Here is a 26,058-nt window from a genome sequence, read left to right on the forward strand (position 1 = left end):
CAAAACCCCTGTTGCTTGACCCTTGATGTTGAAACTCTTTCTAAAATGTATACCTTTGCTTTCAAGCTCATTCACAGTACACAGGCATCATCTAATCTTTTTTTTTTAAATAATTTTTTTTAGCTGTAGATGGACATAATGCCTTTATTTTATTTATTTATTCTTATGTGGTGCTGAGGATCAAACCCAATGCCTCACATGTGCTAGGAAAGTCCTCTACCATTGAACCACAACCCCAGCCCACACCATCTAATCTTGCTCTGGTGATTCAGCATCTTGCAGCTCCTCCATTCTTCCAATGCTTTATTAAGTGTTGAGGGTACAGATGATTGGAATGGGTCTAAGCTGAGAAGGCTCCTTTGCCTAATTGTGTTTCAATATGGGACAGAAAATCCTGGTTCAGTTCTAAGTATCTACTGCCTCCAACCCCAAATGCTGCCACTCTTCTGCAGTTCCAGAATGAATCCTTTGCTTCCATCTTCCTTCCTCCTTGGAAAGTTTTGAAGCCCTGGTAATTAAGACAGGTAGAAGAGCTGTGTCTATAGACAAGACAAAATCCTCAATGTACTGTTCCTCTGGGACATGGGAGAGTGCTGCCTCACTTCCAGGCCCAAGGTCACATGCTCTTGAGTTACTGCCCTGACACACAAGAAAGATGGATGGGCCCCCCAAATTCCTGGTTCCTTCCCAGCACAAGCAGCTGCTGAAGTGCAAATGTATTCATGTTTGTGGGGTGCAGGAGTCACGCTGCAGTCTGTCTCAGTGCTCTCTTTGAGTTCAAGGAAAAGTACCAGGCTGGAAGACATAAATAGCCCATACAAAGGCAATTAAAAAAAAAAACAAAAAACTCCTCGCTCACTCTTTCCATCTTAGTTACCAGAGCGATGGCAATGGGGATCACAAGGGAAGGACAGGAAAACGGCAATGGGGATCACAAGGGAAGGACAGGAAAACGGCAGTGGGTCAGGATTCCTATTTCCCTTGGCTTCTTTTGCTTGTTGTGACAACCAGGAGGGAACCCACTGCACTGAAACTTTTGCACAAGCTCTCTCAGCTACAGGATTTACACATTTATGAAGTAAATGACCAAATCAATTAGAGCTGGGTCAAGGACAAAAGTATTTAGCGAAGGGAGCCCTATGGTTCCTTGCTTGTCATGAATGATGTATAGAATGAGGTAATGCAACCAAAATTAAGTGAGAGCTGCAGAGTCTCTTTCCATGCAGCTGGTACTGAGGCTTTTTGATGACTGTATGATTTTAAAGAATCACGTCCTGGAGCACTGGAAGGTCTGAGTTCCAGAATCAAATTACTTTGCAACCTTATGTGATCTATCTGGTCTTCAAGAGAGTAGGGCCATCTCTTAGAGGGGAATGCTACAGATGCTTTGACATGGGATAGTCTGAAAAAACTCAAGAGGTCTTCTATTCCAGGGGGAAGTACTGGGAGTGATATTGGTCAAATTACACTATTATATTGTGTGCATGTACTAATACATAACAATAGATCCCACCATTATGAACAACTATAATGCACCAATAAAAAATGTGAAAGAAAGGAGTTCCTCCCTTCCCATTTCTGATCTTAGCCTTCTATCCTAGTGAATCAGTGATTGTTGTTGAGACTTGGGGACGGAGAAGGTATAGTTGGAAAGGATAAGAAATGAAGAACTGAAATGGGGTAGTATGTCTAGAATTGGCTAAAGCAGAGTCTACAAGAAGAGCAGCCCCCCGGCCCACTTAGAAATGTACTTTAACCTGCCTTACACTTTTCTTTACTTGAGGGACTGCCCTTCTGTGGATTAGACCCTGTTCTAACTGTTTTATTTTTAACACCTTCATTTTTGAATGTTAATTTTGTTGAGCATAGATTATTTAATTAACACATAGAAATTAGGAATAAGAGGCAAGAAGGAATAATGAACAAATAAATTAGTAAACATGGGATAAATCTGAATTAGAATTGACTCTATAACACTGTTAATAATGGCACGATTTAGAGGTAAAAAGAAAGGAAAAATTAAAAGTCGTACAAAAGTAATATGCAAAACAAGAAGGCACTGATTCAATTTAAAGTGTTCTAAGTTCCTGTATTGTTCTGGAGAAAGATTGACATATTGACTCTTTCAGTCAGATTTTGTGTTACTGTGACCAAAATACCTGACAAGAACAACTTAGAGGAGGAAAAGTTTTTCAGGGGTTTATAGTTTCAGAGATCTCAGTCCCTAGATAGCAGACTCCATTACTCTGGGCCCCAGGTGAGACAGAACGTCACTGGGGGAGGGCCCCAGGGAGAAAAGCAGCTCAGTCCATGGCAGGAGTGGAGCTTCACCACTGAATCCTGGTCACTTTATGAGAAGAGGGACCTTCTAGGCTCTAGATGCTCACACACATTACCTGCTGATCACTGGAAGATGCCCTGACCATACTGTGATTCTGACCAGCATATGGGGTCCCTCCATCTTGAACCAGAATCATGAGTCAATATGACCCTTTTTACTTTAAAACTTATGCAATTTTTAGTATTACTATCAACAGGAAAAGATAAGTCAACGTTAGAATAGGCAAAGATAAGAACAGGCAATTCACAATTGAAACATGAATGGCTCCAGTTATGAAGAAAAAGTTATTTAAAGATATATATATATACACACACACACACACACACACACATTTGCACTTTGCTGGTGGGAACTTCAATGGGAATAAACACCTTGGAAAGCAATTTAGTAGCCTCAAGCTGCCGCAGTCCGGCTGCAGCAAAATAACCGGGGTGTGTGTGTGACGAATAACTTGTGTATGTTGATACAGCAGGAGTGGGAGCCGTTTATTGCAGTCCAGGAGCAGTATTTATACATTCCACACAGCTTATCTAATTAGCATAAACTAGATACATCAGTCAACCAATAAGGAATCTCCACATTTAATGGCTCGCTTTCGTTACTTCTCAAACCACTCCCTCTGGCATTTTGCCAGGCACCATCCAGACTTGTTTACGAACTCTAACATTCCCCTGGCAAAATGCCAGGTGTTATTTTGACTTGTTTACAGACTCTAACATCAAGCAAAATTTAAAACAAGCTTAATTTTTCTCTCCAGAAGTTCTTTACTAGTCTAGAAAAATGTTTTCATATGTGGATAAGAGCATTCCATGGAGCATCACTTGTAATTGAGAGAGACTGGAAACAGCATTAATATCTTTAATATCTTCATACAAAGGCATCTTATACTGAAACAATGGGATCTAGACTTTATGACTTAATGTGAATTCACCTTAAGAGTCTAAATCTTGAACCCAAATCTTTTTATTTTTTTTTTATTTTTTATTTTTTTTAATTTTTATTGTTGGTTGTTCAAAACATTACATAGTTCTTGATATATCATATTTCACACTTTGATTCAAGTGGGTTATGAACTCCCATTTTTACCCCGTATACAAATTGCAGAATCACATCAGTTACACATCCATTGATTTACATATTGCCATACTAGTGTCTGTTGTATTCTGCTGCCTTTCCTATCCTCTACTATCCCCCCTCCCCTCCCCTCCCCTCTTCTCTCTCTACCCCCTCTACTGTCATTCATTTCTCCCCCTTGTATTATTTTTCCCTTTCCCCTCACTTCCTCTTGTATGTACTTTTGTATAACCCTGAGGGTCTCCTTCCATTTCCATGCAATTTCCCTTCTCTCTCCCTTTCCCTCCCACCTCTCGTCCCTGTTTAATGTTAATCTTCTTCTCATGCTCTTCGTCCCTACTCTGTTCTTAGTTACTCTCCTTATATCAAAGAAGACATTTGGCATTTGTTTTTTAGGGATTGGCTAGCTTCACTTAGCATAATCTGCTCTAATGCCATCCATTTCCCTGCAAATTCTATGATTTTGTCATTTTTTAATGCAGAGTAATACTCCGTTGTGTATAAATGCCACACTTGAAGACTAATTTTATGTTTTACTTCTGATATACATACACTTATGGGAAATATGAAAACATAAATGGAAGTGAAAAAAATAACAAATTAAAGATAATACTTCTTTCTTAAAGGAAAACATAGGAAGCAGAAAAATGGGAATGAGGGTTAAAACACAGGGGGCTTTTATCATAGCTGTAATATTTTTCTCCTAAAAATCCCTGGAAGCTCTGAAGATATAGGCAATTTAAGCTTTAACAAAGCTGAATGGTGGATGCAAGAATGTTCTTACTTTCTACAGTTTTTTTTTTTTTTGGTATGCTTGGACTACTTCAGAATTTAATAAAAGAAAAAATGTAAGGGATTTGTATAAATGGACGGTCTCAAGAATAATCTATCATTGTGTTTGATGAAAATTAAAGTTGCAAATCCTTGTTTCTGAGCAATGAAACCCAGTTTTACATAGACCATGGCATTTTGCCTGATAAACTCCATCTCAAACTCTTACAGTGTGTTGACCACAAGTAAAGCAAATGTGTTAAGGGTGCTCAGATATGATCTCTTTAGTCTTTTTTTCTCTGAGGACCTTAAAAGTCCTTAGAGAAATGGATAAAAAACAGTAGCTTCAGAAAAAAGCTCAGTTCAAGATCCTTTTGTGCAACACCTAGACCAAACTCCTCTGTTTCTGCTTTCAGAATTGGGAGGGCAGACTAGGAATGGGGCTCGGTGGCAGAGTGCTTACCTGGCATGCATGGGGCCCTGGTTCAATCCCCAGCACCACAAAGAAGGGGGAAAAATCAAAAAAGTCATAGGAATGGATAAGTAGACTGGTTCCCCCATCTTCCCTCATCTGGGTGTCTTTGCAGGGCTCAGTAGCATGATGCTCCAGATGTCCTGGTCAAGGGGCTGTGAGTCATGGTCTTCCAGGTCATCCTGGTACAGACAGTGCAGAGAGGCAGCACAGTTGACAACACTCCCTGTGAATTCAGTGGAAAGAAAACCTTGGGCTGGGCTGAGAGGTTTGGAAAACCAGTCATTTGAGGAGAATCTTGGAAAGTTGGAGTAGGAAGGGGCCTTGGAGACCCTTGAGGTAAGCTTTCTTGTGTGTCTGTCCAAACTTTTTATTGAAAAGTATGTTATGGGGCTGGGGATGTGGCTCAAGTGGTAGTGCACTCGCCTGGCATGTGTGCGGCCCGGGTTCGATCCTCAGCACCACATACAAACAAAGATGTTATGTCCGCCAATAACTAAAAAATAAATATTAAAATTCTCTCTCTCTCTCTCTCTCTCTCTCTCTCTATCTCTATCTCTCCCCTCTCTCTTAAAAAAAAAAGAAAAGTATGTTAAACAGGTGATCATGAAACTGCTCTGGTTAAAGGAAATGAGGGTTCCCCAAAGATGGGTCCTTTGTGCCCCTGTTCCTCCTCCCATGCCTCCCCTCTCCTTTACACCCCTGGCAGCTCGTGTTGAAAAACACTGATCATATCGAACTCTTCATCTGAAAGGTGAGGATAATATTACCCAGAGGAGGGCTGTGCCTGCTCCAGGTCACACTCTACTGGGAGAGGTAGAAGCCCTCCATCCAGTCAGGCTCCTTCCACCACACCCTTCAAGCAGTCTCTCGAGCTTCTTAGAATTGAGCCAACATAGGCGGATTATATTTAATTTTTCTCTTTCTCCATTTATTTCTTCATCCTGTATTCTAGATTTTAAGAAAGATAATTCTGAGTGTTTCTATATCAAGGCATGAGATCATCATTATGCTGTGTTACAACTTTTTATTTCACTGAGCTACATGTGAGAATTAGAATTAATTTTCAAGTGCTCTGATGATGGAGGAGGGATGCACACTAATTCAATGTGAGAGAGGCAGGAGATCCATATTAGAAGGGAAAGGGCAGGTACTACCCCACTGTGCCTGCTGGAGAGCTCTCTCTTAAACCTCACTCATTTAGATAATAATTTGGTTTGTCAAGCTGCACTTTTAAAATGCCAACATCTTCCCTTCAGGTAAAACCATTGATCACTTTCACCACAAAGTGAATATTAATAACATCTCTTAAGCACTTTCTACCCAGCTGATGCTATGCTAAGTGCTTCATGTGTATTATCTTATGTGATCCACCAAGTAATGGTAGGAGGTAAATACCACTACTACAGTATTTCATTTACAAAAAGGCAAATGGAAGTTTAAAGAGGTTGGTATTACAATGCCCAAAGGCACAAAGCTGCTAAATGGAAGAGTCAAGATTTGAGTCCATGTGCTTATTGGCCATCCTCTCCTACAATGGACTGTCTTGTACAAACCTCTACTCAGTGAGAGAATGGGTATTTTATTGGGTGGGTGAAAGAAGAAGTAATTAGTGACAACTGACTTTCTTGTCCATTTTACAACCTAGTTTAAGTTGCCTCAGTATAGATTTTGATTAGAGATTTCCAGGGATAAATAAAATATAAAAGAAAAAGACTCATCTAAATATAGCCAAATGACAAAACCAAAGACTGCACTCAAATGTGTAAAATTTGCTTTCAAACACATAAAGGAGAATATGATTTCTGTGGGAGCTTTATGCTATCAGCTCTCAATTTCTATTGCCTTTTAATTCTTAAAATTAGTCTTATAAAGAGAAGGGACTATTAAGAATATTTTAGTAATATGAAGGTAATTACTGATTATGTGATTAAAAGATAAACTAGATATTTGAAGTAATAGATAACTTTACAAAGTCCATTTAAAAAAATGGCATAGTCTGTATATTATTTGAATTCATTTCTAAGAAACAAAATATTGAATTCAAACTGGTTTAAACAACACAGATATTAATTAGGCCTTAGACAATTCTGAAGGAGAATAAGCTTTATGTTTGATTTCATGATGAAAATATCATCAAAGGGCAAGATCTCCTTTAAATTTTTTTTTTTTTAGTTGTAGACAGACACAATACCTTTATTTATTTATTTTTATGTGGTGTTGAGGATCGAACTCAGTGCCTCACATGTGCTAGGCAAGCACTCTACCACTGAGCTACCACTGTAGCCCGAGAATGAGGTTTGCTTAGTCTCTTCTTTCTGCCATCTTAAACTTAAGCTTCACTTTCAAGTTGGTTTCCTTGTGATTACAAAATGGCTGCTGGCTGCACCTATACACAAGCCTTATTCACTTACAGTGGGGAAAAGAAAGCCCCAGCTTTCAATAACTCTTTTTTTTTTTTTGGATACTGGGGATTGAACTCAGAGGTATTTAGCCACTGTCCCGCACCCCCAGCCTTTTTATTGTTTATTTTGAGACAGAGTCTCACTTAGTTGCTGAGGCTGGCTTCGAACCTGTGATCCTCCTGCCTCAGCCCTCCCCCCCCCGCCCATCCCCCCGCCCCCCAAGCTGCTACAACTCTCTCTTAAGAATTAAGAAGAAGGGGCTGGTGTTGTGGTTCAGTGCTCACCTAGCACGTGTGAGGTCCAGGGTTCAATCCTCAGTACCACATAAAAATAAATAAAGGTGTATATATAAAAGAACCAAGAAGATTCTTGGAATCTTTCTTCCTGTCTCCTGGGTCAGAATCAAGGTTTACATAACCATTTCTTTTCCAGGCTCTGGAAAAGAAGTTGCTATTACCCATAGTTAGCCAAACCCCTCTCTTTAACTGAGGCTGTTCCCTCAGACACCATTGCTTTTTCTCAGGAAGAGAGACGTGCAATATATTTTACAGAAGCAACCACAATGCCCAGTGTAGAATTTGCCTGTACCAGATGGGTACCATGATTCATTGACACATTCAAGAGCTGTGTATTAAATATCTGCCATCTGCTCAGAACCAAGAGACTCCAAAGAAAAGTTACACATGAATCCATTTTTCCATTAGGTGACAAAAATAACAAATTGTGGCTCCTGCCCCTCTGCCTTTTCCTCCCCACACTGGTGTGTGAGCACTTAACAAAAACCCTAGCATAGTCAGAGAAAGGGCTAAAGATGGAAACTGAGCTCAAATTGATGGCTCCAAAGCAAGGAGATTGGCCAAATGCAGTTGACTGATTATTTTATTAGACACTTTAAAACAACAACAACAAAAACACAACCCCTTTCTTTTCCTTAGACCAACTTCACTTTTCAAGTGATAGATGACATTCATTTGACCTTTATCTCCTGAGAGCACTGAGTGTCCATCCACATGACCTACAAATCATCAGGTTGACAGCTAGTAACTTTCATCATGAGCTTACTAGATCATATACTTACGGAGGGGTAGTTAAGCGTTTAAAAATCCTTACATGCAAGGCTTAGAGTGCCGTGATTGGCAAAATAATTTTCATTTGTAAGTGTGAAATACCTTCAGATGCATTTCCCTTGCAAGTGATTGAGGTATGGGAGCTGGGAACAAGTTATAAATTGTCTTATTCTGTGATTTAGCAAGATTGGAAGTAGGTCAAATAAACAATTTTAACCCTCTCCTTTTTCTTTTTTAACAACCCAGCTGACTGCACCTGCCTCTTTATTAACTGCAGAAGAGTGAAAAACCTAGCAACATGAAATTAAATCTTTTTCTGCTTTGGCATCAGTATGCCCATGGAGAGTGCTGAAGACATGTGAAAGATTTAATGCTCAGGGAGAGCAGGAGATTATTTGCTTCTGCCCCAGCAACAGAGCTATTCTAAGAGCTCTGATTGCTTAAGAGAGGCAGGGCACAGGTATGTCCTCCCATTCTGTCTCTTACCAAGACTTTTAATTCTTATTGGTGTATTTATTTGTTGAGGAGATTATAGCAGAGTTTAGAGTTGTGATCTTTCTGTTTGTTCTTCAGGGTGGCTCCCAGGTTGATTGTTTAGAATATGCATGTTTATAAAGAAACAATAATCTACATTTTTTGCTTTTGACATCATTTAATTATTCATGTATAAGTCCAGTAAACATCCTCTTCTGCTAATTCCAGCAACTGTTTTGATGGTGAAGTGAGTGGAGAGAGGTGGGCAGGGGAAGGACACGGGAGTCAGTGAACTGAGGGTTATTTTGCTGCACCAAGATGGCACAGGGCTGTGACTTGCCATGGTCCCCAACTCTTCAGCATGTGATTTTTCTCCTTCAAATCTCTTTATTACTTTCATTTTTTATGAGATTAGATACTACCACCCCCAGACTATTCTACACTGCCACATGTATTTTATCATGTAAATCTTAATACCAGTGTTTACATACACCTGTGTCAGTATCTTACATGCATAGAGACTGAGACCCTCTTCTTTGGAACCTAAATGATACTCTGAAGAATGTGATTAGTTGCCATTTGGGAGAGCAAAACATGAGGCTCTGTGGTTGAGATTACTTCCAACATGTCTATGTGACAGATTATTTTTTAAATATCAAGAACTAGATGTTGTGGTCAATTGTAGACATGTTTTCCCTCAACCCAGTAAATAGGATACCATTTCCCCATTGTTTGTAGTAGAAATATAGAAGCAACCCTTAATGCTTCCCTTTTTGTAACTCCTCACATCTAATTCATCCTGAAACCCTGCAGTCCTCCCTACAATATACACATAGAAAATGCCAATTTCATTTCTGTCTGGCCAACATCCTAGCCCAAGGCACCATCATATCTAATTCTCAAAAAATTTTTCTGTTTTGTCTCATATCTTTGTGCCTCCATAATCCATTCTTCACCTTGCAGCCAGAATTTTCTTTTAAAAATATGAATCAAATTTTGTCAATCCCCTTCATAAAACTTTCTTTGGTTTCCAAGTACTCTGAATAAGATGCAAATTCCTCACTATGATCTTCTAAGCCTTGCTTGATTTAGCTTCTGCTAACTTTTCTAAATTCTCTTTCGTCCCCCAATCACTATGCCCAGACTTGTTTTTGTCTATGCCTGGAAAGTTTCTCCTTCAGTCCTTCATGAGATCTTAGCTTAAATGTCAGTTGCCTTAGAGGCATTCCCTGATTATCCTTCTTAAAGTGGTGTGGTAGCTACCATGGACTGGCTAGTTTAACATCCATTCAAAACTACCTTTTCCTATGCCAAGAATGCAAAGCTAAAACCCACATTTCCCAGATTCTGTTGGAAATTGGATTCTAGACATGAATCCGTTTCCATCAATAAAATGTAAGGCATCCATTTTGTGGTTCACAGGGTTTCGTTTGGATGGGACGGAGCTTCATTGTGCTGGCTTGGATCCTGGCAGAAGTGGTAGGATTCCACAGCAAGTAGTTGTAGCTGTGGCTGGAACTTGTAGGAGGAAGAGGCAGCTTCCTGATTGATTTGGACTTCTGCAACAGAACCAACAGCTATTGTGATTGTACTGGGGGCTGAAATCCTTCTGTAGTAGGCAGGGGTGTGGCACCTTCCCCAATACAACAGCTTCTCAAACCAAATTGTGCACAGGTCAGACTGGAGCCTACTCTTCTACCCTTTCAACAATTACTTTGTCATTGAGCTCTGTATTTGTTATCTCTTGGTATCCCTGGAAGATAGTTCTAGGACACCAGGTGGATATAAATCTATGGATGCTCAAGTCCCTTATATAAAAGAGCATGCTATTTGCGCACAACCCATGTGTTATATGTATACTTAAGTCATACTAGATTACTTATAACATCTGATGCAATGTAGATGCTATTTAAATAGTTGTTATACTATATTATTTAGGAAATAATGACAAAGAAAAAAGTCCGTACATGTTCGGTTCAGGTAATTTTTTTTTCCCCAAATGTTTTTGAATTCACAGACACAGAAACTGTGGATATGGAGGGCTGACCAGATAGAATTTCTTTCTTCTTAAATGAGATAGAGTGGATTCTGTTGTCTGCAATAAAGTCTGGTTTAATGTAAGTGATTTTCATAAGTTACTCTGTAGTTTATCCATTAATGTTTCCTTCACCCCATCATCATCTAAATTACATCTCTTCATTGCAAGATAAGCTTTGTGAGGGTGTAACCTTGTCTGTCTGGTTAACAGTTTTGTCCCCACCCAGCACCTAGAACAGTTCTTGAAACACAGAAAGTGTACCATAACCATATATTGAATGAATGAATGGGCCACGGGCATTTGCTGTGGTACTCCACTCGGTAACCCACACCCCAGGAGTCTCAGCAGCAGTGGGGTTTGTTATGAAGCTATAGTCTTTCATTTGACTCACCCATTTGTATCTGGTCCAGCTCCAATTTCATTCTTCTGACTCAGCAATGAAAATATGTACTTCGGATGATGATGACAGAGCAAGTCCTTGAATTCCCTAAAAGCTCTGCATCAGGAAGTTGCTACTAAATGGAGTGCCTTGCACCACTGATCAGCAGAACAATGCTCAGCTGAATTCTGCTATCAGTGGTATCAGGCAGCAGCCGGTCAGAGACTGGACAAGGGAGGGTCAGCCCAGATTGGTGATTGTGATTGTAGGCTTTTCTTGCTTGAAAGACTATTTTACGAACAATGGCAAGTCTAGGTACTCTCCTGATTGTCTGCCCAAGATGGTTCCATCTATTCTGGTTGCTTGGAAGTCTCTTCCCCATAACCCAGCAAGCTTTATTCCTGTACAAAATTGTTTCAAGTTCCAAGTACATCCTAGCTAATTTAACACTCTATTTGCTCTTTTGAAGGGTCTTACCTTCCTCTTTGCCTATAACCAAATGAAACAGAGGGTCTAGAAATCCATGTCACCCTTTGGTTTTTTTCAATAAGCTGAGAATTTGGGTTCTCACCATATAATGTTGAATAATAGATTGTTTTCCTAAAGAAATTCATGCCTTATTCAATTTTTCCCCCTAGTTCTGGGTACAGGGCCTGGTACATAGTGGGTGCTCCATAAATGTTGGAAGAATGATTGAATGAGTGAAACATCTTAGTTTTGTGCTTTTTTATTTTTTCAAGCTGGCAAAAAGGTTAATATATGCTGAGAAGACTTAGTATACGAGAAAAAAAAATCCACATATGACTTTGATTCTATTCAAATGTGTTCCGGCAGTTAGGCAGGATTTCATTAACATTTCCTCCCCATCATGCCTGCTGAATATCACTGCAAGGTTTGGTTGACAAGTGCCATTCACAAGCCACATCCCCAGACCTAAGAGAGTATCCCTCCACACGAGGCTTCCTCTTCTTAGTCCTGACACAAATAAGACAGCAAATGTCAAGTGCTCTGTTTCAGAACTTATATGCACACTGACGTGCTTCTCAAGGTCAGGACAAGCACCCACTTTACTTTGCATTCATGTGCAAGAATACCAGTGACAGGTAACCTTCAAAGAGGGAGGCTGTCATTGGCAGGAAGGGTGAAGGCTGGGAATTGACTCTTCCTAAAAAAGTCACATCTGCAGGCTGGCAGGAGAGGAGGCTCATGTCAGGGCAGGAGAGTAACTGGCAGTAGAGGGCTGCTGGTTACTGATTAAGCTGGGCAAGCATTTTAAAGGCAAAAGAGCGCTGCTCTCCAAGTTCAGATTAGACAGACTCTTCCAGGCTCTCACAGCCAGGAGGGGAGAGCGTGGGTGGGTGGAAGAGATAGAGGTGAAGAAAAGGACAGGGATTGGGTGCCTGCTGCAGGGGTTGCCAGGACCTCAATCTGTCTTCAGCAGCTGCCAGAGACAGGTAATGTCTACCTTGAGGGCAGAAATTCCTGTCCCTGAGGTTGAGACACTTCAGGGTTTTGCCAGCTGTCTCAAAGGACAATGTGTAATTCTCAAATGCAAACCATGTCCAAGTCATTTTAATAATATGTATACTACAGTTACCTTCAAGTATCTTTTGTAGGCCAAATATTTTCACCCTCAAAATGTCTGGGAATAACTTCTGTGGTTGTTGCTATTTTCATTTGTTTACTATCTAGCTAATCTGGAGTTACATTGCTTATAGGTCACAATTCAACTGAATCTTGACCATCTGGGGACAGAGGTATGTTTATCCCCATTTTATAGATAAAGCACACGAGGCTCCAGGAAGCTAAACAACTTATCCCACAACACAGAGCTGGAAATTGATAGAGCTAACTCCTGGAAATGCAAGCAATTTTTCTCCTTTCTGTGAGTCCCTAAATAATGGTTCTTTGCCGAATGCAGAAGATTTCTGTAAGATATTTGGCCCCGAGGACTGCTGTTTTCCATAATTGGGAACTAACTGTTCATTACTGTTCTTGTATCTTTCAAACAGTTTATTTTATTAACAATAGATCAAAGTAGGTTTTTATTTTTTTCTTTCTGTGAAGGTTCAATTGAATGAAGCAAAATGTGGTTTGGCCTTGGGATGGGCAGTAGCCACAAAAAGAGTGGGCTTATAAAACGTGGGCGGAGGAGATCCAAAAGCAGCAGGCTCATACCTCACACCCTCTTCCTCTTTTCCATGCCAACCTGCCCTGATAGGTAAAGTTCCTCAGAACAGAGCCACTCATTTTGATTAACATTCATAGGGTCCCTCCTAAAACATCTGTTTATTACCTGTGAGAACTAAATGTACTGATAAAAATAATATTCATGCTTCACCTATATACCTATATATCTATTTATTTCTCTCATTTGATTCACTTAACAAACTCTAAGAAACTCCTCCCCCTTGGCATGTATTAATTTATCAGAATAGATAGTACTGGGCAAAGTTTCTAGGGAATGGACCATAGAAGAGGTAAGCTTTGGTGATAAAAAGTTGTCAGAAAAGGCAGGAATATTCATTCCTGTTTCCTGGGGATGGATCCTGATGGAACTGAAAGCAGTAAGAAGTGAAGGTGTGGGCATCTCAGGAAGTAAGGGTAAGACCATGGGAAGTTGTGAAGTTAAAATGTGAGAAGTGTTTGGATGTAGGGAAGAATCTGTTGCCAACATTGCTTTTATAATTGAAAAAGAGTTTAAGTAAACTTTTATCATTAAATAATTATATTTGATCAGAGAAATAAACCATATCTCTTAACAGTTTTGGCTGGGAAATTCTAGAAGGAGCAAGAAGGAGACATTGGGAGAGAGGATGAGAAATGGCAAGGTTATGCTGAGGTTGGTGACACATTTCTCATGACACAGTCCACATAGGGCCCTCTATGTCACCAGTTTTTCCCCTCATGCTTTCTCTGTAGGAGATCAGAGAACCACAATGAACTCGGGGAGTACACACAGAGGCTCAGTCCACACTTACCCTCTAGGAGAGGGATATGGAGAAATCCCAAGGCATCTGCCCGCTCTACTCCTGCCAACCCAGAGAACTACCTCTTCCCTGCATCTGTCCCCTGCTCCTGCTCCTGCCCTGCTCCTGAGACCCTCAACCTCATAGTTCTTTGAGAGTTTATCATTCTCTTAGAATGGCACCTTGAGGTCAGAGTATGAAAGACATTGTCCTAAAATCAGTCACATCTTCCCTGCACTGGTTTCTCCTCTTCTGGGAAGCAGTATGGGCCCTGGGCCGATTTGTAAATTCAACCAAATCTGGTTTTCATTTCTTTTGTTCGTTTCCCTCCATTTCAAAGCCAGCTGTGTCTAGTACTCTCATCCTCCCCGCCCGTCCCCCCCATCACCTCCCTTTACTGTTGTTTCATAGATCCTTGTCCTGGCCAACCACATTCTTTAGAACATCCTCTCCTTCCTTGTTACTCTACATATCCACACTTGCCTGTTCTGGGTCTACTTGTTTCAGGACCTATTTACTTTGTGGGTGATACGAGATTGTATAGATAAAGGGGAATGTGTTGCTCTATTAGCTAACTAACTGTTACTTCTGTTAAGTAACACCTTAAAACACTTCAACATAGTGTTTGTATCAGAAAGACTCCCAAGGAGCAGCCCTCATGGAAAACTCAGCAACTATTGCAGACCAAAAGGGAAGATATTTCTGTCACTACTCACCTTACAACCCACTCAGCTGCCCCTCATTGCCCGCATGGGACAAGCCCTGGGGTGGAAGTTTCAAAGTCTAGACATGCGCTTCATTTCTGACTCCAAAAAGATCTTGGCAACTAGTTGTAAATCTCTATAGAACCTTGAGGATGTTTCTCTGCAAAGTAAGTGCTAACAGTGAGAGGTCAAGACTCCATTATTTAGGTGCTGACTTGGGTCGCTACCCAACTCTAGGCTACTAGATTATTGTGAGTACTTTGTAAACACGGAGTGTTGAGAAAGGCTTAACAAAAGATTTGGATGAAATTTCTCTAGAAGCTGGACGAGATATTGAGATGGAATATTTGGCAGAGTCCAGTGCTGAAGAGTAGATTTGTTGCAATGCATTTGGCAAAAAACAAAAACAAAACAACAACAACAACAACAAAAAAACGCTAAATGCAGTATTCATGATTCATGGCCATTAGACGCTTTATTACCTAAAACAACACAAAACCAAGTCTGTCAAGTTTGAAAGATAATTGCTACCAACCATTGTCTAATTTTGTGATGCTATCTTACTATCTTAAGCATCACAGAGCTGTTTTGTATTATGAAGATTTTCAGGCTGGTAGAGGAGGAGGGTGGAGCACAATCCAAGAGTTTGACCTCCCCCTTTCCTACAGTTGGCTGTGTGGAACATGCGAGCTTCTAGATGTCAATCTAAATAAATCTAGGTTCCAGAAGTCACCTAGAATTGGATTTGGTAATATTGGCAGGGAGGACTGTATCCTGGCTCAATGATACTAAATTTGTCATGAGGGCATTTTCGCTTTTCTGTTTTCTCAGAGCTTGGAGTATGAGCTCTTCACCTTTCATGACCACTTACTTTGGTTTCTATGGAAATGTACCTTTAGAGGTTCCAGAATCATCATCCACACATCACAGCTAGTTTTAGAGAAAATCAACCCCATTTTAGGCAATGGGGTTACAAAGCCTTGACCAGGACAGTTTTTAGGATTGGGGCCGAGACAGCATTTTTGTCAGCTTTCTCATTGCTGTGACCAAAAGACTTGACAAGAACGTTTGGAGAAAGAAAATTTTATTTGGTGTTCAAGATTTCAGAGGTCTCAGATCATAAATAGCTAGTCCCATCCCTCTAGGCTTCCAGTGAGGCTGAACATCGTGGTAGAAGGGTGTGGTGGAGGAAAGCAGCTCAAGACATCATTCACTCCAGGAAGCAGAGAGGGAGAGACTAAGTTCAGATCACCAAATATATGCCCCAAAGGCATGACTCAAATGATGTCTCTCCTCCAGCCACACCCTCCCAGCCTACAGTTACCACTCAGTTAATCCCTATTAGGGGATAAATTCACTGATTGGGTTAAGGCTCTCATAACCTAATAATTTCATCTCTAAGCCTTCTTGCATTGTCTTTCATATGAGCTTTTGGGGGATACCTAGTATCTAAACTGTAACAGAGAAAACCCTTAAAATCTGAAGAAATATAGCCTGTGTTTTGCTTAGTCTAAAATGAGCAATATTCACTTCATTTTAGGTTTTTATGTATATCTCATGTCTGTATGTTCTTGACAAGACAGAATGAGGGAACACTCTGCATTTAACTAACTGTTTGTCTTTCCTTCTCTACCTCCTATTGATTGTACTTCTCTGTTGGGCCCTGACGTGGTGTTTTTTTTTTGTGTGTATGTGTGTATGTGTGTATGTGTGTGTGTATGTGTGTGTGTGTTTGTGTCTACATATCATGCATTGCAAGAAGTGGAGGCAAGGCAGCTTCCATGTAATTGCTTATGGCCATGATTCCTCAAGGAATACACTTAGGGAGAATATTAATGCTATGTTCCCTGGAAAAAATGGAGAAGTATCAGGGCCTTCCATTAGCCATGGAGATAGCTTTACTATGCCAGAGAGCCCAGGTATAGGAAACTCTATATTTAGAGAGTCCACCAGACTTTGTTCCCAACAATGTTGGTTCTGAGAGTTACTTATTTTTGTTTCCTTTACCTTTTTTATTTTTTGATTCTTTTTTGATTCTACCAGTTTCTTTAGGGAGGGAATTACTTTAGAGTATCTTTATATCCTTAACATCTTCTGTTCTTTTTCTTTTTATGTTTTTCTTTTTAATAAGGAAAATGTGTCTCACTCAGTGTAGTTGTGCTGCAAGAATAGAAGAGGCAATTCATAAAAGATTAGTGGACAAAAGTGGATTGAGAAAGAGGTCATTGATAGGTGAGGCAAAGAATGAATATTCAAAACCCAAAGCTCTGAATCTGTGAATCAGAGTATTATTTTGGAGTCTTAAAGATAGTATCTCCTAAATAATTTTGTGATGCTAACTTACTTAGTGTCTTAGTGTCTTACTTGGTGTCTTAGTCCATTTGAGCTGTTATAACAAAATATAAAAACAGAAACTTCTCACAGTTCTTGATGCTGAGAAGTCTGAAATCATGATACTGCAGTTCAATGCTTGGCAATTGGTTAAAGGATGGCTATCTTCCCATTTTGTCTTCATAAGAGGGAAGAGGTGAGGAACTTCTGGGGTCTCTTCCATAGGGCACTAATCCTAATCTTTTTTTTAAATTTTTTTTATTTTTTTAAAATTTTTATTGTTGGTTGTTCAAAACATTACATAGTTCTTGATATATCATATTTCACACTTTGATTCAAGTGGGTTATGAACTCCCATTTTTACCCCGTATACAAATTGCAGAATCACATCAGTTACACATCCATTGATTTACATATTGCCATACTAGTGTCTGTTGTATTCTGCTGCCTTTCCTATCCTCTACTATCCCCCCTCCCCTCCCCTCCTCTCTTCTCTCTCTACCCCCTCTACTGTCATTCATTTCTCCCCCTTGTATTATTTTCCCCTTTCCCCTCACTTCCTCTTGTATGAAATTTTGTATAACCCTGAGGGTCTCCTTCCATTTCCATGCAATTTCCCTTGTCTCTCCCTTTCCCTCCCACCTCTCATCCCAGTTTAATGTTTTTTTTTAAATTTTTTATTGTTGGTTGTTCAAAACATTACATAGTTCTTGATATATCATATTTCACACTTTGATTCAAGTGGGTTATGAGCTCCCATTTTTACCCCATATACAGATTGCAGAATCACATCAGTTACACATCCATTGATTTACATATTGCCATACTAGTGTCTGTTGTGTACTAATCCTAATCTTGAAGGTACCACCGTTATGACCTAATACTTCCTAAAGTCTCCTCCTCCCAAAATCATCTTGTATGAATTCTGGGAGGTACAAACACACAGTGTATAATAGCTGGGTACAGAATGGGCTCTTGGTAGGTAGTTTGGAGTCACTGGTAATATATTTGTTCTGTACTGAGCAATGTCCCACACTTCTGCTTCTCTTTTTGTTTCTTATCACTTTATTTATGTTCATACTCAAAAAAGGTTTAGAAGAATGGGAAGAGAAACATACAGTTTTATCAGAATTTGTAAATCTTTTGGAATTAATGACTTATTTTTTTATGAAGTCAGGGATCTTAAACCCCCATCTTGTTCTTAGAGTTCAATAGTTTAATTATCACTTGTGAGTTCTTGCTGTGCTCAAAAGGCTATGCAGGTAAGAGGAATGGGAAATTGCCATCTTTTTAATGGGGAATGGCTCCCCAACTCTCCCCCAGAGACCAGGCTTGGCCAGTCTGATAAGACCCAGACCTTGCTGGTATGGGGTGGATAGAAGAATGGGAGAGAGAGGCCTTAGCTCCAGAGTTAAGGTTTATCTGTTTCCTCCCATAGTCCTCAGTCTCCCAGTTTCATTTTTGCCACAGAGAGAAATAAGCCTTCATTCAAAGCCTTGACAGAAATACATGTTTGACTGTGTGGATTTATCTTACTTAAACACAGTATCTTGGTTTTCTTTTTCTTGTACTTTCAAAGGTAACTTAACATCAACATTAAAGAATATTTTTGAAAAACAAGACATACCAATAACGATTTCTACACTATTTTTAGTGCTTTTATGTGTTCTCTAGAATGTTTACAATGAATGTGTCACTTAAAAAATAAAATTTAAAAATAAATTACCAATAATTCCCCTAGAAATTTTCACATCTCTTTCCATTTTGAGGCATTCTCTCTTTCAGTATTGGCCAGTTTTGCATACTTTTAACTTTTTGTGTGTGCATTACTGAGGACTGAACCCAGGGGTACTCTACTACTGAGTTATATCCCCAGCCCTTTTTATTTTTAAATTTGATTCAGGGTCTTTCTAAGTTGCCCAAGCCGGTCTTAGAACTTGTGATTTGTCTTCCTGTTCCAGCATCCCAAGTTGCTAGGATTACAGGTGTGTACCACCACATCCAGGGATATTACAATCTTAAAAAATCAAGGTGAAATTTATATAACATAAAACAACCTTTTTAATGTGAGAAAATTCAGTGACTAAATAATTCAGCATTTTGCAACTACTACCTCTGTTTCCAAAAACATTTACATTACTTCAAACTATTTAGTGGGTAAAACCTCTTAAATTTTAAACAGTTTCTCTGCATTTCTCTGAACATTCCTCTTTCTCCAGCATCTGGAAGATAAATGTACGTTCTGTTTCTATGGATTTTTCTATCTGGATATTCATCTAAATGGGATTATGCAATATGTGATCTTCTTTCACACAGCAAACTGTATTTGGCGGTTCATCCAGGCTGTATCAGTATTTCATTTCTTTTTTTTTGTGTGTGTGTTAAAATAGTATTCCATTGTATGGATATACCACATTTAGTTTAATAGTTCATCTGTTGATGGACATTTGTACAGTTTCCACCATTTGCATATTGTGAATAGTGTTTCTATTAATATACATGTATAGGTTCTTGTTTTATTGTTTTCATACTGTTTGGATACAACCTAGGAGATGAATGGCTGGGTTATATGGTAACCCTATGTTTAACTCTTTGATGAACCATCAAAATGATTTCTAAAGTGACTGAATCATATTGCCCTCCAGTGATAAAGTTTTGTGACAACATTGGGATGAGAAAGAAGCCATAAGGGTTTAAGGCAACAAGTGAATATTCAAAACCTAGAGCCCTAAATCTGTGAATCAGCATGATGTTTGTGAGTCTTAAAGGTAGTACCATCCCATAGGCTGTTTCAGTCTGTTTGTGCTTCCAGTTTCTCCATGTTCTTGCCAATACTTGTAATTTCTATCTGACATAATTTTAACCATTGTGTACACAGCATTTTATGAAATCAATTAAATATGAAGTTTTACATTTTTGTGATCTCGGGTGTTTGACACTATCTGAGTTACCACTCTAGAATAATTTGCTTCTTTGTTTCCATTTTTTTCAGATCCTATAATTCATTTCTATAACTTCACATTTTGATAATTTTGAGCACAGCACTTACTGTTAGAGTGAGTGCTCTTTTGTCTTGGAGCAATGTCTTTATCGGGGCATGGCAGTTAATAAATGTCAGCCTCTATCTTTTTTTTTTTTTTTGCTACATAAACTGTCTTAAAGCCTTATATATGAAACAGCTTTGTCCAGAAAGCCAAGTATTGGTGCTCACATTTTGCTTTTGTTGAAACTTATACTGTAAGATAGGAACAAATGTGTTATGGTTTGGATGTGAGGTGTCTCCCAAAAGCTGACATGTAAGACAATGCAAGAAGTTCAGAGTAAAAACGATTGGGTTGTAAGAGTCTTAACTCATTCAGTGTTGTAATCCCCTGATAGGGATTAACTGAAGTGGTAGGGTATGGCTGAAGGAGGTGGGAACTGGGGCCTGGCTTTTGATGTATATTTGTATCTGGCAAGTGGAGTCTCTCTCTGCTCCCTGATCACCATGATGTGAGCTTCTTCCCTCCACCACCCTCTCCCGCCATGATGTTCAGCCTTACCTCCAGCCCTGAGGAAGGAGCCAGCCTTCTATGGACTAAGACCTCTGAAACTGTGAGCCCTCAAATAAATTCTTCCTCCTCTAACATTGTGCAGGTTGGGTCCTTTAGTCACAGCAGCAAAAAAAGCTGACTAAAACAACATGTATGACAGGGAAGGGTAAAAACATAATTTTCTTAAGTTCAGTCTCACAAGCAGAACAGGGATGGGTGGACCAAGGGTTTTGAGATAGACTGATAGAGTGTGGGGAAGAAGTGAGAGGCAAGAATGACCTTGTGCTCTCAGAAATGTACAGGGTAGAAGGCAAGAATAACTGCCTATGGCAGGTGGGATTTGCCTCTATAACTCAAGTGATGAATTACAGCATGAGAGAAAAACGACAGAAGACAAAATTCAGTTCTTTCAACCATGGCACTTTTGGCATAGTAGGAAGACTGTGCTGTGCATTGTAGGGTGTTTAGCAGCCTCCCAGCTACCCACTAGATTCCAGTAGCACAGACATTGCCTGCGGAATAAAAATCATTTGAGAATCACTGGAGAATGTAAATAATAATCAGATTTTTTTCTTGTATTTTTCAATTAGCATTATTAGTGGGTTGTTATTTAAAAACCAGTGTTTGTTTACTGAGGCACACTATGTGCCAGACACTGGCATTTTCATTCATTTATTCCTTAGCAAATATTTGAGTGTCTATAGGAATAAAATTTATAATGTGGATAAAACACTGGCAAAATTGCATCCTATGGAGCTTTCATTCCAATGGAAAAATAGCTGTGTTAAAAAAAACTACACAAATATAAAATTGCAAGTTTAGTAAGTGATATGGAAAGGAGGTATGTTAGTCAGTTTTCCATTACTGTAACAAATACCTGAGAAAATCAACTTAAAAAAAGAAAAGGTTTATTTTGGTTCACAGTTCGGAGGTTTCAGTCCATAGTTAGCTGGCCCTGTTGCTTTTGGGACCGTTGCAAGTAATATCATCTTGGAGGGGAACACATGGAGGAGAAAAGCCATTCATTTACTGGCACAGAATGAAAAAGATAATAAGGGGCTGGAGTCCCAGATCCCCTTGGAGGGCATGCCCCCAATGACCTAAGATCTCCCATGAGGTCCCATTTCTTAAAAGTTCCACTACCACCTAATAGCACCAAGCTGGGGACAAGCCTCTAACACATTGGTCTTTGTGGGACATTCTGGATCCAGACTACAGCAGGAGATCTTTGAGGACTTTCCAGTGCTTCATGTGACCTGGATTTTGAAGCAGGAGAGAAAATAGAGGACTGACATAAAGCTTGTGTGTCTGGAGGGAGAAAGTATTAGGAAGGAGGGTGCAAGAGAAGATGGGTGAGGAGGGCATTGTCACACTGTTCTGAAGCTTGAAGGCTACACTAAAGAGATTCACCTTTACCCTCAAAACAATAAGACCCACCACAGGGTTTTAGGTAGAAGAAGAACACTCTTAGTTGTCCCCATTCTCATATTTCATATTTTAAACAACCTGATGAATAAATGAACCTTATTGTTTCCTTGAGGACCTAGGAAGAGGACCTGGAGCAAAGCCAAATGCTTTGCTTCCAAATTGGAAAGTGGCAGAGCTGAGACCTCATTCAAGGTTTTCCCTTTCTAAAGTTCATTCTCTTAACCTCAACACCATGCAGCACCTTCCTCCTAGGGCTGGGGGCCAGGTGAGGTATATGAGCACAGGCAGGTCACTGAGCCCCTTCATGGTAGCTGATGAGTTGGGTTTGAGGTCTGGAAATTCTGCCCAATGCCTTTGGATCTCAGTGTGTGGATACTAATCAGACTTTATTTCCATGCATCTCAAGGATCATTCTGTAACTCTGGAATTTTCTAGATTGTTTTTCTTTCACTCTGACTCCAATTTACCCTTTTACCCTGCCCACCCTCCGACCCTGAAATTCTGCCCTGGGACACTGTACACGTGGCCTCTGATAAGAATCACTCCATTCAGAGTAGCTGGCAGGTAGGTGTTCTATTTGCTCAGCCCTGCGTGAAGGTGTCCACTCCCCTGTCCTCCCTGCCATGGAGCTGAAGCTGTGTGGTTGGCTTTCTTCTATTCTTTTGGAGATAAAGTATTTTCCCCTTCCAGGTAAACTTCACACTAGTGTTCATTTAAATATTAATTTGCAGTTGCACAATCCCTCCTGTGATATTACCCGTCCTGTGGGGATTAGGCTGATCAAGTCTTCCCGCTCATTTTAATCACACATTTCAGCAATGCTGAAACTTGTGGTGGAGTTGGATTCTTCCTTTCACACCATCCAAAATGCTTTGCAGAGCTAACCAAATTGAAATGAGCCCCTTCATCTTACACACAGATAATTAAACTTCAAATACTGTTTATCTCAGTCCCCAAATCCTCAGAACGCAGAAGCAAATTAATTTTAAATCTATATCTGCTTTAAATAGTAATTGTTTAATCAACAGGCTTGATGTATAATTATATTCTTTGTTCATACTCCTTGCAGGCTTGAATAGACCACATAATTCCTGGGTTGCTTTCATTTCTGTAATTAGATCATGTGACAGATCCTTGCTATATTACAGTTGACTATAGTTGCTCCTCTCCCTCCCTCTTTTAAATTTGAAAATGGTTTCTCATGAATACTTAGATTATAACAGCCCCGTTTAACAGGAGCACTGAGTGTTTAGCTTTAATCCTATTCTTCTTTCAACTAATAATTTACACAGGAGCAAATTATTTTACTTCATCTGTTCAGAGCTAAGCGTTCTTGTCCTTCTTTTGAACTCCTGTTTTTCCAAAAGAAAACCCTTCCTGATCACATGGAAACACACAGAAACCTCTAGAAGTTAGTATTATCCTGATAGAAGTGATATTTAAGGTTCAAGCCAAACAAACAAACAAAAATCACATACTGGGGTTTTGTTTTCTGACCATCTGGGGCTTCATGGAGAAAGAGGAAGTAATTTTGCTTATCCCAAAGAGCAGATTCATCTCCAGGAATTTATTTTACTTGCCTGGATTCTTCCCATCAAAATGAGAACTGGATACTCCATAAGTAGGCCAACACTGAGATCTAGCATCTATGTGGAATTTATTTGCCCCACACAATATGCCTTGACTTTCTCTGGGTCTGTGCTAGAAATATGGCTGCTCAGCCAAGCTGGCTCTTCTCACTTCCTTTACTGTTGTGTTCTCCAGCTCCTTATCATTCAGATTCAATTTCCTTACATTCTTAGTATTTTCTTTATTTTTATTATCGAAGTATACAAAGTTGGATAAGGCTCTGCTGATTTTGGATTAATCGATATTATATAAATTGGAGGGAATGATTAGATGTTGGAGAGAAGAGAAAAAAAAACACCATAATTTAAAACAACAGCATTGACTATCTAAACTTAAAGATCTTAATAATCAATCAGGCTCTTTTCTTCCATCATATTTCTAAATTATGTTTAAGTTTGCACTGTCACTCCTCAGTCAACTTCACTTATTTTCTTTCCTACCCATGGAGTATCTGTGTTTCTTTCTTTTTTTTTTTTTAATTTTTTATTGTGGGTTGTTCAAAACATTAGAGTATCTGTGTTTCTGATGATTTCTTTTTATCCATGCAACTGTACATTTTTTCAGGCAGTATTTCATTTTGCTATTTTGATTCAACTATGTATTTTTATGAGTTTCATCATCATATCCTGTCCATACTCTAACTGCCAGGGTTTTTAAAAATTATTAGTATTTCCTTATTCTTTTGGGTATTTGCAACACTTCCCAGTTTACATCTGTGGGATAAATTTCTGAATTTGTTATTCACCTTTCCAGATCACCCAGGAAATGCTGAATTAAATGTGACATGTTATATTCACAGATTCATAATTATCCTGTATTAAGAGATGATAATATGATTTTTTTTTGTTGAAGAATTCTGATCCACATTTCTCTCCTCTTTACTAGGAGACCAATCTTTATGTAGCTTGCAATTATATATTTTCTAAGATTTAGAGTTATATGTAATCACACAAAAATAATCTGAGATTTGTTTTGATTTAGGTGCTATGTCAGTTTAGGGTTACTCAGGAATTACAAACACTTCTGGTGTTTCTATAATTATTATATTTATTATATAATATAAATATATAAATATATTTATATAATTATTATACTATAATTATTCTATAATTATTATTATATTATATTCTATGAATATAATACAAGTGCCTAGTATTAGCACACAGCTAAAACTGAGAAGCCAAAAAAGAGATGGTGAGTGCCCCACAGATTGGCAATGGGTGGAAGTTGTTCCACCCTAAGACTGGTGCATCACAGGTGGGGAAGGTAGCATGAGAAGCCAGAGTTGGGACTCCTGGACAGAGCTGGGGGCTGGGTACACAAAGGATGGGATGCCTTTTGAAACTGGAGTTTCCAGAAAAAATAGCACTGTCCAAGATGCCCCAGGGCAGGGAGAGGAAAGAATGAAATTCTCAGCTTACCTTCTTCCACCATCAATCTTCTAGCCTCCTATTGGCTGATTCTTCATGGAAGCCCCCTGGCCAGAGATCCAATTCTTGTGTGTACAGAGCAGGGAATGTACAGAGAGTGGAGCTGAGAGACCAATCCAGATGTGATCAGGTATACCACATAGCCTGGAATATAGTCCTTCACACAGTCTGTTCAGTGAACTTGCAGATTCACGACTAGCTGTCACCTGCCTCTGTATCTACTCTGACTACCACCTATGGAGTGGTCTTCTGAAAATTCCATTTTTCCTTTTGCTCAGTGATCTCTATTTTCTTCCCATCAAAACTCTCCAGAACTTTCCTCATCTGTAGTCCCTTGCCAACTCAGATCTAGATTTAGTAAACATTTGTCTTGGTGCAACTCTTTACCAGAGGAAAGGCAGGAGACAAGATAAACCAGTATCAGATGACCACCTATTATGCTAGAGGCTATACTGGGAACTTGGTATAGTTTCTCTTACCATGTAATTCTCAGATATTAGTCTCATTTTTTTTTTTTTTTTGGGTGGGATAATGAGACTTGGCAAGAGAAAGTAACTATCTCAAGGTTACAAAGTCTGGCTGGAATTGGAGCCAGGTTCATTTGACACTAAACCTTATTTCCACTATGTCCACCATGTCACCCTCCTGGCTTCATTAGTGCTCAGAGAAAATAAGTGACTTATTAAAGGTCACTTGGTTGGTAAGTGACACAAAATTTCCCTTGTAGTCATATTTGAGGAAGATTCCACTCACTTCTATTCAATTTAATTTTTGCTTTCTGCCTGATACTCTTCTACCTGGAAATCCCACATCATGCTTTTGTTTCTTTGAGCTTCTGTGGAATTTCCACCATTTCTATGTAGATGGTGTCATTGCATCACTAAACACTTCATATAAAGGAAATAAATTCTGTTACATTGTAATAGGAATAACAATTCTCTCTTGCATTTTCTCTTTATAAAATCCCATGCTAGTGACATAGTTTACTTTGAATGACTTATTGCCAAGTGTTC

The 26,058-nt window shown here is 39.3% G+C and overlaps 2 long non-coding RNA genes across 3 annotated transcripts in view; one reads left to right on the plus strand and one right to left on the minus strand.

Moving 5' to 3' along the window:
• Positions 1–286: 286 nt before the first annotated feature.
• LOC107139437 lies at positions 287–25,811 on the minus strand. The gene is made up of 2 exons (XR_001503144.2): positions 25,037–25,811; positions 287–795 (listed from the first exon to the last, which is right to left on the minus strand). It is a non-coding gene; the product is annotated as an uncharacterized LOC107139437 (long non-coding RNA).
• Positions 4,819–26,058, plus strand: part of LOC125617697 — a 33,938-nt gene continuing 12,698 nt past the window's right edge. Inside the window, exons 1-4 of one of the 2 annotated variants that reach the window (XR_007348771.1) lie at positions 4,819–4,997; positions 8,377–8,590; positions 10,622–10,721; positions 12,740–12,893. This is a non-coding gene — a long non-coding RNA (uncharacterized LOC125617697). Of the gene's footprint in view, positions 4,998–8,376; positions 8,591–10,621; positions 10,722–12,739; positions 12,894–26,058 lie in introns of those variants that run through there. The other variant, XR_007348770.1, reaches the window with a different exon arrangement.

This window comes from Marmota marmota, unplaced genomic scaffold, assembly GCF_001458135.2.
Source record: "Marmota marmota marmota unplaced genomic scaffold, marMar, whole genome shotgun sequence".
Taxonomy (NCBI): domain Eukaryota; kingdom Metazoa; phylum Chordata; class Mammalia; order Rodentia; family Sciuridae; genus Marmota; species Marmota marmota.